The following is a 20922-nucleotide window of genomic DNA, read 5'->3' on the forward strand; positions in this document are numbered from 1 at the left end:
CGCTGTGATCAAAGCATCTATTCTCACAGTGGAACCGTGCTGTGTATACTGCATAAAAAAAGTCTTCTCTTCCCTATCAAAAATACGCCTATCATGACTAAATTATCCCTATGAACAGGAATAATTACTAGTCTCCTGAAACAAGCAATTATCACTCAACTTCTTAAAAAACCACAGCAGATCCTTAGGTCCTGACAAAATTAATCAATAGCCACCATACCATTTCATAGTGAAATCCCAGATAGAGTTGGTAAATACCATTTGTAAGAACAACATGCTCACCATTGGTAAGGCTCTTTTTAATGGATTCTCTATCTAACCATATATTCCTTCGCTTGTGAAGCTTCATAGACATCACTTTGGATCTGGAAGTTTTCTATGATTGCTCTTGCATGCCAGAAGGGGGCCCCATTGGTCTCCGCTGTGATTCAGTTCCCCCTCCGCAAATAACAAAGAGCGCCATATGGGCTCCACTCCTGCAGCAGACGTCAGTTTAATCTGCATATTCCTTACCATAAAATATTCTCCACTTATCATGCTGGATCTGGAAACATTTGCTGTGCGTGCCGATAGGTGGGGTTGTTCAGCTTCACGTGGTATCATCTGTGCCAGAAGTGACGTGCACTGATCCTATTTAGGGGCCACCACAGTGCGCTGACATGAGCTTTTTCTTTACGTGGCAGTCAGCACAGAGGGGTAACCGAGCCAATTTCTGACCTTTTTTTTGATCTTTTGTCAAAGATTTTGTTTGAGACTTTATCTCCTGGTATGTACACCAGAAAGGAAGTTTTTAAAAACATGAGGCCTGTCACTGACAGATGTTGGTGAAGGACCTGCATTTGGTTTGCCTTTGGTCTCTTGAGCAAGACCATGACGTCAAGAAATGCGAGGACTGCTGCCAAGCACCCTAAGGCACAGAGGGAGTGCTTTCTTAAGTTCCTAGCCATCTGATGTCAAGTGGCTCCATGACGCTCCAGGTCTGAGTCTCAAGGAAGGTTCCGAGATCATTTACAAAGTCATACCAGACGATCTCCGTCATAATCCAAGGTCAGGTAAGTCCCACAAAAAGTAAAAGAAGTTGAAGAGGTCTTCGGCTTCACCACACAAATTTTCGGGGGAGTTGCATGGCAGTCGGCACTCGAGGCCTAGCTCTGTGGTGGAGCCTGTGCCTGGTCTGTGTCTGCGTCTCCCTGAATTTCCGGGAGCCGGAGCAACCCCTGCCCAATTTAAAGAATTTGACAATGTTGTGCAACTCATCTTTGGGTGGCCCAACTCCTCTGGAGAGCCCTCGGACAAGTCTGTGAGGGGCTCCTACTGGTCTCCCTCGGCACCAGTTGGGCACCAAGAATCCACTGACAGATCTGAAGTGGTGTCAGGCAAGCAACCTTGACCTTCCCTGGTTCCCTGGCGCCTACTCCTGTGGCGACACCCCGGGCGCTACAGATGGCTACCGATGGCACAACCCCCATCATCATTCCCGACTCCAACATGGAGGTGGACATGTGTCGACCAACGCTGGCTACCCAGTGTGTCACATGACTGGCCTGGCCTGGGTGATGTTTGGGAGAGGTCTCCCAATTTAGAATATCAGATATTCGAAGATTCCAAGAAAAACTAGTATGAGTATCTAGCAGATGCAAGTGGACTGGAAACTCCCCCAGACACTGGCCTGGTCTCTCCCCCACCATGGCTATGGAGGAGGGTGCCTAATTGACAATGGAGATGTGGAGGAAGGATAAGGTACTGGATCTCACGCAACCTCCGTGGCAGTGAAGACAAACATCTTGGAAGGAGGTGCTTCAGATGGGAGTAACCCCCACTAACCCCCTCTGAACCATTACTCCCATTCCATGAAGTCCTTACCGATGTCCTACTCGGGGCCTACATAAAACCAGACCAGGGGATCCTGTGCATAGGACAACTGTGCCCCGCCCAAGGGACCCCATTTCTGCACCAAGCACCCAACCCTAGAGAGCTTCATCTTCCAGGCTTCCACCTACAAAATCAACCACAGCCATTCCCTATCACTGCACCAGAGAGGGAATGCAAGAGGAAGGATACCTTTGGGAAGAGGATCTTCTCTTCTGCTAGCCTGGCACTGGAGTCAGTGAATACCGCGTGCCTCTTGTGCCGATACTCCCATACAATCTGGGACTTCATTGAGTAAGGGCGGCCCATGGTCTCTGAGGAAGCCAAGTTCATCATATGCTGTGGGCTGGTCACGATAGACCTGCTGAGCAGAGCGATCTCCTCATCGGTGGTCCTTGGGCACCATGCCTGGTTGAGAACCACAAGCTTTGCTTATCGACATGCTCTTTGATGGCTCTCATCTTTTTGGAGAGAAGACAGACTGAGCGCTGCTGTGTTTCAAGAACAGCAGAATTACAGCCAGGTCCTTGGGCCATTGCATTGTCCCTCGACAACCCCAGTCCGCCTTCCGCCCCCTTTATGGCCATGGAAGGGGCTTTCTCCCATGTCTCTACATACCCAGCCACCAGGGGAAGCAAATCTCACAATCTTTTGGTGGCCGAGGACATGGCTTCCACAGACCATGTGGGACAAGTAGCCAGAAGTTGGGCCAGTCTACCACCCCCAGCAGTCGAAGCCTCAAAACCACTTTAGTTTGCTCTACGACCATTATGGGCATCCAGTGAGGGGCAGGATATGCCATCACCTGCACCACTGGAGGTCAATAACATCCTACCATTGGGTTTTGCAGCTTGTCCAAAGGGGCTACCCTCTCCCCTTTCTGACCACTCCCCACATCCATGCCATCTAATTATGACAGGTACAAAAGGGGTTGGTGATGGACGGAGCATCCGAACCAATCAAACACTCACACCCAGTCAAAAGATCTGAGTTGAATCCATCACCGTTCTTTAGCCCACTCTGCCACCCCAGTTCAGACATGGCTATATGCAAATCAGTCTGACCCTGTGCCTCATGGAACCAGTCCAGCCCGAACTGCCAAGCCATGCCTTCCCCGGACCGGAAACAAGCTTCCGAGGACCGGTTTCTGGCATTACAGCCGTCTTCAGCCCGGCTTGCTTGAATCCAGTGGCAAAGTGAGCAAGGCACTCACGTCTGAGCATACCCTGCCACACTTATGGCGGCCAAAAGCGGTACAAAAGGGGTTGGTGATGGACAGAGCATCCAAATCAATCAAACACTCACACCCAGTGAAAAGATCTGGGTTGAATCCATCACCGTTCTTTAGCCCACTCTGCCACCCCAGTTCAGACATGGCTATATGCAAATCAGTCTGACCCTGTGCCTCATGGAACCAGTCCAGCCCGAACTGCCAAGCCATGCCTTCCCCGGACCGGAAACAAGCTTCCGAGGACCGGTGTCTGGCATTACAGCCGTCTTCAGCCCGGCTTGCTTGAATCCAGTGGCAAAGTGAGCAAAGCACTCACGTCTGAGCATACCCGGCCACACTTATGGCAGCCAAAAGCGGTACAAAAGGGGTTGGTGATGGACAGAGCATCCGAACCAATTAAACACTCACACCCAGTGAAAAGATCTGGGTTGAATCCATCACCGTTCTTTAGCCCACTCTGCCACCCCAGTTCAGACATGGCTATATGCAAATCAGTCTGACCCTGTGCCTCATGGGAACAGTCCAGCCTGAACTGCCAAGCCATGCCTTCCCTGGACCGGAAACAAGCTTCCGAGGACCGGTTTCTAGCATTACAGCCATCTTCAGCCCAGCTTGCTTGAATCCAGTGGCAAAGTGAGCAAGGGACTCACGTCTGAGCATACCCTGCCACACTTATGGCGGCCAAAAGCGGTACAAAAGGGGTTGGTGATGGACGGAGCATCCGAACCAATCAAACACTCACACCCAGTCAAAAGATCTGGGTTGAATCCATCACCGTTCTTTAGCCCACTCTGCCACCCCAGTTCAGACATGGCTATATGCAAATCAGTCTGACCCTGTGCCTCATGGGAACAGTCCATCCCGGACTGCCAAGCCATGCCTTCCCTGGACCGGAAACAAGCTTTGGCCGCCATAAGTGTAGCAGGGTATGCTCAGACGTGAGTCCCTTGCTCACTTTGCCACTGGATTCAAGCAAGCCGGGCTGAAGACGGCTGTAATGCCAGAAACCGGTCCTCGGAAGCTTGTTTCCGGCCCAGGGAAGGCATGGCTTGGCAGTTCGGGCTGGACTGTTCCCATGAGGCACAGGGTCAGAATGATTTGCATATAGCCATGTCTGAACTGGGGTGGCAGAGTGGGCTAAAGAACGGTGATGGATCAAACCCAGATCTTTTGACTGGGTGTGAGTGTTTGATTGGTTCAGATGCTCCGTCCATCACCACCCCCTTTTTGTACCGCTTTGGCCGCCATAAGTGTGGCTGGGTATGCTCAGACGTGAGTCCCTTGCTCACTTTGCCACTGGATTCAAGCAAGCCGGACTGAAGACGGCTGTAATGCCAGAAACCGGTCCTCGGAAGCTTGTTTCCGGTCCAGGGAAGGCATGGCTTGGCAGTTCGGGCTGGACTGTTCCCATGAGGCACAGTGTCAGACTGATTTGCATACAGCCATGTCTGAACTGGGGTGGCAGAGTGGGCTAAAGAACGGTGATGGATCAAACCCAGATCTTTTGCCTGGGTGTGAGTGTTTGATTGGTTCAGATGCTCCGTCCATCACCACCCCCTTTTTGTACCGCTTTGGCCGCCATAAGTGTGGCAGGGTATGCTCAGACGTGAGTCCCTTGCTCACTTTGCCACTGGATTCAAGCAAGCCGGGCTGAAGACGGCTGTAATGCCAGAAACCGGTCCTCGAAGCTTGTTTCCGGTCCAGGGAAGGCATGGCTTGGCAGTTCGGGCTGGACTGTTCCCATGAGGCACAGGGTCAGACTGATTTGCATATAGCCATGTCTGAACTGGGGTGGCAGAGTGGGCTAAAGAACGGTGATGGATCAAACCCAGATCTTTTGACTGGGTGTGAGGGTTTGATTGGTTCAGATGCTCCGACCATCACCACCCCCTTTTTGTACCGCTTTGGCCGCCATAAGTGTGGCAGGGTATACTCAGACGTGACTCCCTTGCTCACTTTGCCACTGGATTCAAGCAAGCCGGGTTGAAGACGGCTGTAATGCCAGAAACCGGTCCTCGGAAGCTTGTTTCCGGTCCAGGGAAGGCATGGATTTGCAGTTCGGGCTGGACTGTTCCCATGAGACACAGGGTCAGAATGATTTGCATATAGCCATGTCTGAACTGGGGTGGCAGAGTGGGCTAAAGAACAGTGATGGATCAAACCCAGATCTTTTGACTGGGTGTGAGTGTTTGATTGGTTCAGATGCTCCGTCCATCACCACCCCCTTTTTGTACCGCTTTGGCCGCCATAAGTGTGGCAGGGTATGCTCAGACGTGAGTCCCTTGCTCACTTTGCCACTGGATTCAAGCAAGCCGGGCTGAAACGGTGATGGATCAAACCCAGATCTTTTGACTGGGTGTGAGTGTTTGATTGGTTCAGATGCTCCGTCCATCACCACCCCCTTTTTGTACCGCTTTGGCCGCCATAAGTGTGGCAGGGTATGCTCAGACGTGAGTCCCTTGCTCACTTTGCCACTGGATTCAAGCAAGCCGGGCTGAAGACGGCTGTAATGCCAGAAACCGGTCCTCGGAAGCTTGTTTCCGGTCCAGGGAAGGCATGGCTTGGCAGTTCGGGCTGGACTGTTCCCATGAGGCACAGGGTCAGACTGATTTGCATATAGCCATGTCTGAACTGGGGTGGCAGAGAGGGCTAAAGAACGGTGATGGATCAAACCCAGATCTTTTGACTGGGTGTGAGTGTTTGATTGGTTCAGATGCTCCGACAATCACCACCCCCTTTTTGTACCTAATTATGACAAGCAGACAGAGGACCATCTCTCCTTGCTCTGTCAGGAAGTGCTAGCTCCTTGGCCAAGTGAGCTACAGAGAAGGTGCCAGCATCAGAAGTAGGTTGCAGTTGCTATTCCTGCAACTTTCTGGTGCCAAGAAGGACTGAGGCCCTTGTCATATTTTAGACGTGCACCATCTAAATGTCTTCCTGAAAAAGGAGAAATTCAAGATACTCATGCTCTTGCAAGTTCTGCCTGCCCTGGACCCAGGAGACTGGATGGTATCACTGGAATTGTAGAACACATATTTCCACATCCCCGCCCTGCCTGACCACAGGCTTTACCTACGGGTTCACGGTCAGCCAAGAGCACTTTCAGTTTGCCATGCGCTCCATGGACTTACCAGCGCCCCTCATGTGTTCAGGAAAGTGATGGCAGCCGTCGCAGATCACATCTGGAAGACAGAGATTTCAGTCTTCCCCTACCCCGATGAATGGCTGTTGAAGGCGGGTTAACCCCAGACAGTCGTCTCCCACCTCAGACTACAGCCAACCTTCTGCATTCTCTGGTGTTCACTATCAACATGCCAAATTAACACCCAACTCCTTCTAAGATGCTTTGTTTCATCTGAGGTATTCTAGACATGGTGCAGGTTCCGGCTGATCCTCACGAGGGAGAGTTCAGGATATTCAGGCTATGATACTGATGTTTCAGCTTCTATCCTGGATTTCGGTGAGACTGACTCTGGGTATGCTGGGCCTCATGCCCTCTTGCATCCTGCTAGTGATACATGCCTTTTGGCATATGGAGGCTAAAGGTCCAGTGGGCACAACATCAGGAGAATCTCTCCAATATGGTTCCGATCTAGGCAAGACTAGCAAAAGAGGTACCTAACGAACAGCAATTGGGTGAGTGGCAGACCCCTTTCCCTGCCACACCCAGAGCGCAATGTAGTGACAAATGGTCACACCTGGTCTGGGGTCAGCTATATGGCAGGGGTGGCAATCAGGTCTCCGGCGAGATCTGGGCTCCACATTAAACTGTTAGAGTTCTGTGTGATCCGATTGGCAATGAAGGCCTCTCTTCCTTCATTCAGGTTAAGGCTGGTGCAGGTGTTCACGGACAATACCACTGCCATTTGGTATTGCAACACAAGGGCGGGGTGTGGTCATGGGATCTACAGAGTACGTGCAATGTCAGCAGTTCTGCGTGATGGAGTTTTCATGGCGGCTGTCGCTCAAGACGCATTTTGTCTCAAGTGGAGCTTCAGCCTCCTCTATGCCTTTCTGCCAATGCCACTCCTACCCAGGGTTCTCCAGAAGATCAGGAACGACCAGGCCCAAGTCCTTCTTGTGGCTCCGGATTGGGTACAGAGCATCTGGTATCCCGAGCTATTGAGCACCAGTATCCTCTGATCAGGCTGCCTCTGCAAGAGGATCATTTGTCGCAGCAACAGGGCAGGGTTCTGCACCGAGTCTGAAAATGTTTTGCCTTCATGCATGGAGATTGAGCGGCAAGAGTTTACAGTTTTTGAGTTTCCACCCAAAGTTTGCGATGTTATCTTGGCAACCAGGTGTCCCTCCACCTAGACGGTATACACCTGCTGTTGGAGCAGGTTTGTGGCATGGTTTACAGATAAACATGCTGGCTCTCTATTTGCACCCCTTCCCCAAGTTCTATTATTCATTCTTACCGTAGCACTGCAGGGCAGTACTTTGAGCACGTTAAAAGGTTTTCTTTCTGCCATTTCGGCATTTCTACGGTTGCTAGATCAGCCATCCATTTTGACGTCCCCCATTGCTCAGAGAATCCTGAAAGGTCTCCAGCATATGTTCCCACCAACACTTTTCATTATGCCACAGGGATATTTCAACCTAGTTCTCACATTTCTAACATGTGCCCCCTCTGAACCACTGCACAGCTGTCAACTAAGGGTGCTCACAATCGCAACGGCCTACCTAGTGGTGATAATATCTGCCCAGAGGGTCAATGAGTTACAGGCATTGTCTGTACATCCTTCGTACCTCAACATCACACGCAAACTGGTTCTTTGTACTCGGGCATCCTTTTTACTGAAGGTGGCAACTCTCTTTCACTAAGGTCAATCCATCACTCTGCCTACATTTTACGCTCTGCCTCATCCCACTAAAGAAGAGGAGACTATCGGATAGACCCAAAAAGAAGGTTGTTCTACTTTGACCCCACAAAAGAGTATCAGATGGACGACCAACTCTTTGTGGGGCACATCAGAGCAAATAAAGAGATGCAGATGCAGAAATGAACCATTTCAGGATGGATAGTGCTCTGCATCACAATCTGCTATGCTTTGGCCAAAAAGCAACCTCCTGAAGGCTTGCGAGCACATTTTATCAAACCAAGTCTGGGAGCACTGTATTAGCTTGTGGAGTTCCTGTCCTGGATATCTGTCAGGCTGCAAAGTGGACTTTCTTGCACATGTTTATGAAGCAATACTGACAGAACAGCCAGGTCCGGCATGACGGCCACTTTGCCCAGGACCGAAGGGCTTCTTAGTCTGATCCTTACCACAGCCCTGCCTTCGGGGAGGTATTGCTTGCGTTATCTATTCTAAGGTAAGAAATCTACTGCTAGGAGTCTCTAGCAGATAAACAAGTTACTTACTTTCGGTAACGCCTTATCTGGTATAGACTCTGCCTAGCTGCAAATTCCTTACCAACCCACTTATCCTCCCTGCTTTGCAAACAGATTGTAGAGTGAAGGGTTGTTCCCATTTTAAGCGTCCTAGGTTAGAGCACCAGTGGTCAGTGTTCCTCGTGGCTCCACGCTTCTGGCATGGAGAGTTACAAAAAGAAATGGATATCAGCGCGCTGGGGTGGGGCCTCTATAAGCAATGTGCACATCACGTCTGGTGTGGATGACAGTGACGATGCCATGCAGAGCTGAACAATGCCACCTATCATTGTGCAGAGATATTGCTCACCAAAAGATTCCAGATCCAGTCTGATACCTGGGGAGTATTCTAAGGTTAGGAATCTGCAGATAGATAGTCTGTATCAGGTAAGGCTTAACAAAGGTAAGTAATTTGTTCTATAGTGACAATGTTAGCACCATCAGATAATGAGTGTAACTGACAAACTGAAAAATCTGACTGTGTGCTCAACCGGACCTAGAACCTTATTGCTTGTGAACATCCACTCCACAAACGAAACGCTGGGGACAGCAAGGCAGTGAGGAATCTGCAGTTAGATGTATCCCCTAGAAAGAGTGTTACCAAATGTAAGTAACTTGTACTTGTGATGAATAGTTCATAGTGCAGATAACCCACCTTGTGAATCAATGCAAAAGAAGGGCCTGTCATAGAGGCCTGTTTGAAAAGTGGGCCTTTATAAAATAGGAAGTCTTGCAGGACCAAACGGTCAAATAACCTTTCCTCTGTGCCCTAAACTTCAATGCAGTAGTGTCTGGTGAAAGCATGGATAGACACCCATGTGGCAGCTTGGCAAATACCCAGAACCAGAACAGAAATCGCTACCTTCGCCATGAGACAATGAGACTTAAGTCTCTTAGAGGGGTCTTTTTAGGACAACGCATAACACAGATTTAAGAGCTGCTCACCCATAAGGTAGTCCTTTAGTCCCCTCAGTGTAGAAACTAAAAAGGCTGAGGCAGTCTTTCCTCCTTTTTAGGGGGATGTGGTGGAAACTGTAACATCACTATTGGAAGGAAAGAATCATATGTTCGAACCAGACGACCACATAATGACCGAAGACTATAGGCATTTGCGATTTTACTATCTGCCTGAAAACTTCAATATCGAATTTATCATTGTATCATTGAAAACTATATTGTCTACACCTAAAAAGAATACGAATAAATTAATAAACAATCAGTGGTATGAACAGTACCTGAACCTGTCTTTGATACGCTCTATCCAGCCCTGATGAAGTCCGGTCACGGACGAAACGCGTTGGCTATCTGGCTTTCTGCAATTTTAAGAAAACTGAATAAAGAACCAATTTGAAGTGAAGATTTATCGTTTGCTGTCTCTTTGGGAAAACAAATCTAATACTGTGTGTTTACTAAGGATTGCTATTATAAAACATTTGTGTGTGACTTGCAATGAGGAATTGAATTTTGAAGGGTGCAGACCAAAATTCAGGTGTATGTTGCTAAGGAAGTAGAGTTTCTCTATTTCCTGTTAGGACGTATAGGGATTACGTTCCTGGTTCTAGCACCTTCTGTCTTGACTTAATTGTGATACTCTAATAGTGGTGCAAGCGTCTTTGCCTTAATCCCTAGATTGTTGCTGTTATGATGCATTCTTCACCACTGCGAGCTCTGGTTGAGGTAAGGAGATTGGTCTGGTAGATGTCAAGAGGGCATTCCTAATCCACCATGTCAGATTCTGGATCAGTTCCTGCAAAGTGCAGATGCGGTCCGAAAGGCACCTCTGATGCTTGGCCCACTGAACAAAAAGCCTTCACTGAAGAGCCAACATGTACCGACAGGCATGAGGCACCAGCAAGGGGCATAAGGACAGGAGTTCAAGAAGTCTCAGAACCATCATGGCTGAAACAAGCGCTCACTCCCAAAACATCAGGATCATAGTTTGAACGTCTCAGACTCATTGCTGGGGCAGAAAGGCATTTAATACCAAGATAATCAGGTTAGTCCCTTTAAACGGAATCCTCAACATGGTCGCAACTGGAATGTCAGATTTCTGTTTACTGATCATGAACCCCAATGTGGACAGCAACAAAACTCTCACCCGGAGGTAGTGTGAGACGAACTGAGGTGAGCTCACATTCAGGAATCAGTGTTCGAGGAACAGGAGTACTTGTATACCTTACCTGTAAAGATGGGTAACAACTATAAACATGATTTCTATGACATTGTCCCCTCCACAAAGCAGAGGTACTGCCTGTGTTACTGCGAAATCGACACATAGAAGTATAAGTCCTACAATTTTAAGTGCACCATCCAGACTTCAGGATGCAAGGCCAGCAGCTCCTGGGCCAGCACCATGATTTTGAACATCCCCTTGTAAATAAGCTTTCAAGATCTTGAGGGCCAAGGTCAAACTTCCCAATATTGGCCTCTATATCCCAACCTTCTTGTGACCAAAATGCATTGGGATCAGCAACCCAAACCACCCTCTCCACCACGTGCACCAGTGCACTTGTGCCCTTTGCAAGCACAGTCTGTTCTTTTCTAGGAGGAATATCAGCATGATCTGCCAACGTTCGGGTAAAACCTGGGGGAGGCTGCTTTCCAAAACTGGTGCTCATAGCCCAGGCAACACAGTCTGTAGGGTCCAGTCATGATCTCAAGAAACACTTTACAGCATCTGGCCATTCAGCACAGTCAGGAAATCCTCAGCGGGGTGACAAAAACTTCACTCACCATGTCCCACAGGATATGGGTGGGTAGTTGGTGACCCAAGAGATATACAGCATTTAACGATTGTCCGTCACACCAAACTAGATGCAAAGAAGAATCTCTTCCCCATAGTGTCAATTTTCTTGACCTCCCTGTCCGGTGGCACCAAGAAAAATAACGTAATCTGTAGAGAGTTGAATCATAAGCTTCTCAGAAGTCAGGTGCTGTGTCAAAAAGGTTGGATCACCTGGTGGAGGTCAGTGTCACAGAGCAATAGGGCCACTCACTGGTAGGGCTAAGTAAAATCTGGACCTGGATGCCATAAGGGACTCAGCCAAAGCTTCGGTAACTGGGCGGAAGGGTGTCGAAGTCAAAGGCCCAAGTTGCAAGACCAAAGTTAAAAGGTTAGCCTTAGTTTCCACAGTATGCAACTGTAAATTCAAACAGCTTTGCAGCTCCGAGTACAACCACCACAAGAGAGTTTTCAGTTGGGGCCCCTGACTGCAAATTAAGTATTGTTGCCAAGTGTCTAAACCACTGGCATTCTGCAGGTCAAGATATATGCTGTAATCACTATAATAAGGGGAAGCAAATTGTTCACCTCCTCCTCTTCATTATGAGGAACATGGTCCAGTGCTTGACGAACATTGGAGTCTGAGCCAAAGAGGGGCTCTTTCTTCCTTAAGAACAACCTTTGAGGCAAGGGTACAGGAGGAGAGTAATCGTCCAAGTGAGGCTGTGCCATGTGATCATATTGCATGAGACGGTCAGAGCGGAATTCAGAGCCAGTATGCCTGAAACCGAAACCGACACCAAACCAGGAACTATTGGCAGAGACTGTGGCAAGGGGGATGAGGCACAGCCCTGCACCAGAGATGGAACGAACTGAAGCAGACGGAGGTCAGTCAGTCCAGGACAGGATCAGCTGATGGAAGACCAACTGGAGACCCTTTAGGATCTATGGGGCCAGAGGCATTTGGAAATATCTTGAAAAGTTGCAGCATGACCTCCTTGAAGGCTATAATCTTCTACAGAGTTAAAAATTGCCCAGGCAACTTGCAACACATCGGCTCTATAACTAAAATTGGTCTGAGGTTGGTCCCTTCAAGAGTCTACTGTGATACTTCTTGGTGGAGTAAGAGCGCCAAGGAGGCGAAGAGCCTTGCTCGGACTTTTTATATTTTCTTTTGGGCGTGTTTATGGACTTTGTCCAAAATTACCCTAACAATTAATGACCAACTTGAAGCCTCTGTTCATGTGTCTGAGTTCATAATCCTTGAAGGCCTTCGGATGCATCAGGGAACATATGTAACAAGACTGAGTTTTGTTGGGTACAGAGACACCAAAGGCAGACATTGTGTAGACATTGTGTGTGTCTGTAGTCAACATTTGCTTCTGGTACAGCTTACACCCGGTTGTTTCTGAGGCAGACATCCTTGCACATGGTTTACAGAAGTTTGAATGAAGTTTGAATGAAAAAACTTTGATTAAAAAAAAACTGAACACAGGAGGAGGGGAACCTCTGATCCATGTGGAAGCGTTTGAAAAATAATTACCTGATGACAGCATGCAGCACGGTTGCATCTATATGCAGCTCCATCTCATCATATCCAAAGCAGGACATAGTTGTGACTGAGAAAAAAGGTTCCAACTGCCAGCACACAAGAGAAAATGTAGCTAGTTTTCTGAATTAAGTGCTGGGGACATTCACAGGCTGAGGAATCTGTGGCAAGAAGTATGGAATGGAAAGACGATTTGTAGAGCGCGATAGTTACCCTGAGGCGTCCTAGCGCTAACAGACACTATGAGCAGGGGAGGTGGGCAGCAGACCTAGTTGGGTTTTGAGAAGAGAAGGGTATTTAGTAGTTTGCGGAAAGCCAGTAGGTTAGATTCTGCCCGCAGGTGGAGGGGGAGGGAATTCCAGAGGCCGGATGCATTGTACGAAAAAGCACGGCCTCCGCATCTGGCTTTCTTGATCCTAGGGACCGTGAGTAGGAATGAGTTTGATGATCTGAGCTGCCTGGCGGGAGAATATGGGATTGCCAGGGAGCGATTGATGGGCAGGCCGGTTTCCCAGATTACTCGGTGGATGGTGCATAGAGATTTAAATTCAATTCTTCGTCTGATTGGCAGCCAGTGTAGGCTCCTTAGTTCATTCCTCACTGATGTTCGACGGGGAATTTGGAGCAGTGTGCGGGCCGCACAGTTCTGCACAATCTGCAGTGTGTTTAGGGTCGATTGAGGGGCCCCCAGATACAGCGCGTTTCCAAAGTCCAGTCTAGACATGATAAGTCCCTGGATCATGATCTTCCTGGCCTCGAATGGCAATACGGGGAGAATCTTCCGAAGTACCCTTAGCAAACCAAAGCAAATCGCTGAGAGTTTTGAGGCTTGGGCATTGAAAGTGAGAGCTTTGTCGAGCCAAATGCCCAGGCTCTTGATTTCGTCTTTGGGCACCGGGGGGGAACCCAAAGTGGGGGGCTAGAGTAGTATGAGAGTCAGGGGGGAGGGGTTGCCCAGGATCATTAGCTCGGTCTTATCGCTGTTTAATTTGAGATGTGACATGGTCATCCAGTTGGAGACCTCCTCTAGGCATGTTATCAGATTGCCGGGGTTGGATTCCAGTTGGTTGAGGGACACCACCAGCTGGGTGTCGTCCGCGTAAGTGACAATTTGCACTCCAAACGGTCGAACGACACCCGCTAGTGGCTCCATATAAACATTAAACAGCGTCGGGCTTAATGAGGAGCCCTGGGGCACACCGCAAACGAGAGGTTTGCTCGGTGAGGTGAAGTCGCCCTCAAACACTTGAAAGGAGCGGTCAGAGAGAAAAGATTCTAGCCAGGATCTGGCCTTACCCGACACTCCGATGTTTGTTAGACGTGACAGTAGTGTACTGTGGTTGACAGTGTCGAAGGCGGCACTTAGGTCCAGGAGGATTATGGCTGCAGAGCCCCCCCTGTCCATGATCATCCGTGCCTCCTTCGTCACTGCCAACAAGGCGGTTTCGGTCCCATGTTTGGGCCGAAAGCCTGTTTGTGAGTCGTCGAGCAGGTGACTAGTTTCAATATACTCCATTAGTGCAGAGTTAATATGTTTTTCTAGTACCTTGCTTGCCCAGAGGAGGAGTGAGATTGGACAATAATTTTTGGGATCAGTGTGGTCAAGGGTAGGTTTTTTTAAAAGAGCTTTGACCATTGCCTGTTTCCAGGGGGTGGGACTGAGCCTGCAGTGATGGAGGCATTGAGTAGGTTCAGTAGAGTTGGAAAGATGTTTTCATTTACCATATCAATGGTTCGTGGCGGAGCCGGGTCCTTCGGGGAACCTGATTTTACCTGAGGAGCAATGAGATTGAGTGTGGCCATATTGATCTGGGGAAAAGACTGCAGGGAATGAGTAGGATGGATCTCAGGGATGGATGAGGACTCCCTCTGAGAAAGGGTGGAGTGTGTCTGGAAGGAGGAATATATCAATTGAATTTTTTCAGAGAAGTAATTGGCTAGGTCATTGCAGCGGGACTGTGCATTCTGAGAGTTGGGGAGCGGTTCTCGCCGTTTCATAAGAGTCTTTGCAATCCTGTAGATTTCTTTGGGTTTAGAGGCGGCGAGATTAATTTCCTCTGCAAAGAAAATTGCTTGGTCGGCTTTAATCTCCTTTTTGTATGACCTAATCAAGTCTCTGTAAATGGCTTTGCTAGCGGAAGAGAAGTCAAGTCTCCACTTCCTTTCCAGACGTCTACATTTATTCTTGAGTTCCCGCAATTCCGGGGAGTACCAGGGGGCGGTTTTGGTGGTCCGCTTTGCCTCCATCGCTGCGCGGTCTCGGCGTGGGCTGCATATGTACTCTTAGGAGGGGAGCCGGGGGCGTGTCTCGCTCTCTCCCCGTTCCGCCCTCCACTCAAGCAGCCCTGGGCTGTGGTGGACCGGGGTCGGATCGGGACGCGGGCGGCGAAGGGGCTGAGATCTGGAAGGTGGCTGGGCTAAAAAGTTCGAGGTACAGATTAAGCTTTAAGCTTTCAGCTTCAAAGTGCCGGATTCTATGGTTCAGTAGTGCAGGTTAAAAAGCGATTCCAATCTGTAGAACAGCGGATACAGTAGAGATTTCAATTTTTAAAAATATCACGGAGACACACACAGTTCCCACATCAGAGTACGGCCACTCACACATACAGCGCTCATGTAGTATCCATCAGAACCTGAGGAAGAACATCAGTTGCTACATGACCTATCATGGCTGTAGACTGCCAGGGCAGTAGTCAGCTCTGGAAGACATTGAGAAAGAACTCATTATCCTTTTTCAGGGTCAGTAAGTTGTCTCGATATTCCTAGATTGGTCTGCAGAATATTATACCACCCACTGTACTATTCTGCTGGTGAAACTGAAAGAATGGTTTAGGATTTCTGGAAATGCTTAAACTGAATTGTTTTTCCATTGTAACCAAATTCAGCTGATGCCTTGACCCTCAGAATCTTCCCCCTTGTGTAAAACACTGAGGTAATCCATCAAGGCTCTTCACCTTCCAAACTGCTGTTCAATTGTTATGTCGGTTTCTTGATACAACTCCTGGAGTATTGTAGGATACATTTCCATGTGCATGCAAATAATCAAATCTACAACCCCCCTGAAAAAGCACTTCTTCAAGAATCAGACAACATCCAAGAGTGGATGAAAAAAAGCATACTGCGCTTTAACAAAAATATGCTTGTGGAAGGACACCAACCCACATCGCTCCATTCTAAATGGCTTACACTCCATGCTAGCTACAACACTGAAAGCCAAAACCATTGAACTGATGTTTTAGGATAACCTCTACACTTCATGAATCAATTCTGTAGGTGGTGAGGAAAATATAAATGTGGAAACTAGAGGGAATGTTATGATTGGTTGAGGGTACCTACAAATGAGAAATTAGCTGATGTCCTTTAAAAGACAAGACTACTTTTCTTTAACAAAGGACTTGAAAATGAAAAAAAAAATTACATTTACTACAGTTTGCTCTGTGGAAAAACTGGAACAGTTGTTTCAGTATCTAGGCTGAATCTTTGTTCCAGGGCTCTGTCCTACAGTTGCAGCAATTAACTAGATAACAAAGAAAAATGTAATTTTTGTTCTTTGAGGACAGCATGCTTTGCCTCATGGGAAGCATGTGTAACAATCCTGTAACATGTGGATCTGCTGAGAAGTTGAAGGCTTCCCAGTTAAGTGGCATTCTTTTTTTAAATATTATCTGTGCTGGTTGAGAAAAAGAGTCCTGTGTTGTTTTCAACTGAATTGTGATCACAGAACAGTCTAGAATAAACCGAATTCATGGAAATTAAAATATTTTATTTGGCCCTAAGCATTTTATTTGCAGGACAAAGACCCACCATTGCTATTTGCACAAAAATGCAGTGACCGAAACATCCCTCCAAAAAATATGTAAGGCTCCACTGAATCTAGTATCACCTTATCCCGCTCTGAGCTTTTTCACCTCCACAAAGAATGCCAAAAGAAATTGCGCCACCAGTAGCCAACCTCTAACTGGCCTCGCTGTATAAGGCTGCAAGCACAACCGCTGACTTGACTCCAGCTTAAGGAATCCTTAAGAAGAGAACAAGTGGATGGAAGGTCCGGTTTGGTTTTCAATAACTGACCTCTGACCTGAAGATGTTGGATTCCGTCTGTCTTGTGCATAGTTTGGCATACCAGATTGTTGTGTCCTGAAGGTGGGGAATGACCGCCCTAGGGGTAACAACTGGGGGCCTACACTTTGGGGCATCTAAGTCTAACTAGGCCTGACACGTGGCCCTAGAAATAACTGAGACGGACTCTGGGAATAACTTGCTGGCTCTCCGTGCGCTCGTCTCTGAACTGCGTACGTGCGTGCGGGGCCTCTCTTTATTATACCAGGTCACATGACTTTAACACTGCACGCCCCTGGCGCCAGGGGCGGATCATATCCCCAGAACATAACATTCCTCCTAAAACAAGAAAAACCAACAACACCAGCAACACTCTTGGTGGGCAGTCTATTATAGCATTATTCATAGACTCCGGGTTCACTTTTCAAAAACTACTGCCAACAGGTAGGGCATATTACCGAACATTGCACTTAGCACTGGTACATGAAACAGTCTTACGTGAGATAATCGCGTAGCCGGCAGGAGGGCGTTGGGTTTCTTCTCAGCCTTTGATGCACGCCTCGCTGGCTTGAACAGTCTGTCTCTGGGGCAACATTTTCCTCGGGCGCCTCCATGTCGGCCCCCTCCGGATCTGGAGTGCCCTCGAGGGCCTCAGCGCCATCCCCCGCCTCTTTGATCACTGCTCTCGAGGTGTTACTCTGGGTGACCTCGGGACGGGGCGTTAGCTCCTGGCATGGCAAGTTCGTTGCAGTTTCAGTTTCATCAGGCAGCGTTGGGGAATCCGTTGGCGTCGGCTCCCCGTGAAAGTGTTTGAAATGAGATACGTTTCTGGTTACTGTCTCTCGTCCTCGGACCACAGTGATACGGGTGCCTTTCACACCAATTACTCGCCACGGTCCTTTTTCATAGTTCAGCCTGAACTTTCCACTGGTCACTCGGTTGCGAAGAAGTACCACATCCCCTCTGCTGAAATGTGTCGTTATCGCCCTTCTCTTCCGGCTGATCTTGGCAAAAGCGGCCTTTCTCTTGTTCGCGAGTATTTCTTTATTCACTGCATCCGGTGACCACTGGGGATGGTGAGGAATGGAGTCAGGTATTACCCGTCCCATGAGGAGGTGTGCCGGGGCTATCCCCGTGGTTGAGTGTGGGGTTTGCCGGTAGCTGAGGAGAAACGTGAAGATGGCCATCTCCATGGACTGGCCTTTGTCATGGGCAATACGAATCACTTTGTTCAGAGTTCTCATGAAGCGTTCAGCTTCCCTGTTGGCTTGAGGCCAGCGAGGGGTGATGCGTCGATGTCGAGTGCCCAGGGATGACAGATAAGTGGCCAGGTCTTGCCCTTGAAATGGGGGCCCATTGTCTGTGCGGAGCTCACGCATGGCCCCGTGAGTAGCAACAATCTTTTCTATCTTCGGGATGACACTCTCAGCACTTGTACTGGAGACTATCTCCACTTCCGGATATTTGGAATGGTCATCAATCATTACCAACGTATATCTGCCATCAGGGAGGCTGCCAAAGTCCATGCTGACCCTCTCCCATGGCTGTTGGGGTCGGGGCTCCACTATAATCGGGGCTTCACGAGGAGCCTCTCCAGTCACTTGACACGCAGCACACGTCCTCACCACATTCTCTACCATGTCGTCCATCAGGGGAAACCACACCTTTGTTCGCAACCTTGCCTTGGTTTTAACCATTCCTTGATGACCTACATGTGCCAGCTGGATTACTTGGTCAGTCAGGGCCGTGGGTATCACTATGCGATGCCCTCGTAGCAGGCATCCCGCTTCATCTTCACTGAGTTCTTCCCGGACATGGTATAGGCTTTCCATTATCTTCTGAGCATCTGGAGTGAGCACCTTCCATCCCTCCTTGGCTCGGTGCCAGTTGGCCGTGTGGAGAATTTCCTTGGCCCTCTGGAGACAGGCATCTTGTGCCGTGGCATTCACAACGTCCTTTATGGAGAGGGGACGAGGGCATGATCGCGCTACCACCCATTTGACATAGGCCTCCGTCTCTTCAGCCTCATCCATCTCTTCTGGGGTAGCTGGCCTGGGGTGTCGCGATAGATAGTCCGCCGGGTTCTTCGCTCCTGGCTGGTATTCAATGGTGCAGTTGTATTCCTGCAATTGGAGCAACCATTTTTCGATACGAGGCGGCGGCTTTGATGAGGTTCCTGAGAACAGGGACAGTAGTGGTTTGTGGTCAGTCACCACCGTGAAGGGCTTGCCATAGATGTACAGATGGAAGTGTCTGCACCCCCAATGAATGGCGATCGCTTCCTTCTCGATTTGCGAGTACCGTTGCTCAGTGTCTGTGAGGGATCTACTCGCAAAAGCGACAGGTGTCCAGTCTATGTCATCCTTCTGCTTTTGCATGAGGACAGCTCCCAATCCAACAGGCCCAGCATCCACCGCAATGAGAGTGATGTTTCGAGGGTCAAAGAATGCAAGCGTGGTGTTACTGGACAGAGAGTCTTTGATGTCTTGGAATGCCTTCTCCTGCTCCGGTCCCCAGTTCCATGGAGTGGAGTCCTTTGTGAGGTCACGGAGGGGAAGCGTAAGATTGGCCAAATCTCTGATGAACCTGCCACAATAATTGACCATGCCCAGGAAACTCCGGACTTCGGTGACTGTCTTGGGGGGTGGTGCATCTTTAATGTCTTTCACTTTGTCCGGGTCTGGGTTAACGCCATCTGCAGAGAAAATGTATCCAAAGAATCCTATTCTGCTCCATAGGAACTCACATTTTTCTCTGTGGAGCGTGAGTCCTGCATCTCTGAGCATTCGAAACACTTGAGTTAGCCGGTGATTGTGTTCGGTAATGGTGCGGGCGTGTATCATGTCATCACTGACGTTTATCACTCCGGGTATTCCAGCAATCAATTCTTGGATGACATTCTGGAACACCTCCGCTGCGCTGGAGATTCCGAAGCTGAGTCGAGTGTACCTTCGAAGACCAATGTGGGTCGAAAAAGTGGTAATGTTCCGCGACTCCAGGTCCAATACCAGCTGGTGATATCCTGACCGTAGATCTAATTTCGAGAACCAGCAGGCTCCTGCCATCTCTCCAATAAGGTCATCAATGGTGGGTGTGATGTGACGCTCCCGTTTTATGGCGGCATTGGGAAGGCGCATGTCCACGCAGATCCTGACCGCCCCTGGCTGTTTCGGTTTCCGGGTGACTACGATGGGCGAGACCCAGGGAGTGGGACCAGAGACCTTCTCAATGATGCCCGCCGCTTCCAATTTATGGAGTTCTTCTTCTACCAGCGGCCGAAGATGGAAGGCGATGCGACGGTGTCGCAGAGCCACCGGCTGCACCGTGGGATCAATGTGTAGGTGGATCTCCCGGCCCTTGAACCGTCCGATGCCCTCAAAGAGATCCGGGTATTCCATGAGGAGTTGTTGGACTGACTCCTCATGGACTCCGAAAGCAAACGTCACCACGCCGAGGTCTTCGGCTGCCCTGCAGCTCAACAACATGCCTTGACCTTCTTCCGACACAAAGATGTTTGCTCTGACGGTCTTGTTCCCATGGCGGATGGCCGCTCTGAATTTCCCTTGAATCTTGAGAGGGGTGTCTTGTCCATATGCAAAGACGGTGATGGGGGTAGGGCTCAACGCCGGAGGCGTGGTCATGGTTCTGTAGAGTGAAGCGATCATGAGATTTATGGATGCACCTGTGTCCACTACCGCCATTAGGTCTTGGTCTGCCACCTGTATGGAGCATTGAGGTAGCGGTCTGGTGCGACGGGCGGCGGTGCCGATCATATGTACCTTGTGTACCGACCGTTCTTCTTCCTCATCGTCATCCATGTCGCTGTGACTCTGTTCCCCTTCCGTTATGGCCTGCACAGCTGGGCGTGGCTTGCGGAATTTTTTCGATCGGCACACCTTTTCAAAGTGGTTTTGTTTGCCACATCCCGAGCACCGCTTGCCTCGTGCTGGGCATTCTGACATCGGGTGCCGCGGGCCTCCGCAATAACCACATGAATGTCCCGATGCTCCACCCGGGGTGGGCGGTCTCTTGTGCCACTTGGTGGGCGTTTGGGCCTGAATCTTATTGACTGGTTCCACTTTGACCGATGCTTGCAAGGCAGCTTCCATATGCGC

General features: G+C 49.2%; 1 protein-coding gene across 4 annotated transcripts in view; it reads right to left on the reverse strand.

The window, feature by feature from the left end:
* The window catches only part of ST7L (suppression of tumorigenicity 7 like), a 1501068-nt gene that overhangs the window by 451720 nt on the left and 1028426 nt on the right, over positions 1 to 20922 (reverse strand). The gene's annotated exons all lie outside the window — the stretch shown is intronic.

Source organism: Lissotriton helveticus, chromosome 5_1 (genome assembly GCF_964261635.1).
Source record: "Lissotriton helveticus chromosome 5_1, aLisHel1.1, whole genome shotgun sequence".
NCBI classification, from domain to species: Eukaryota; Metazoa; Chordata; class Amphibia; order Caudata; family Salamandridae; genus Lissotriton; species Lissotriton helveticus.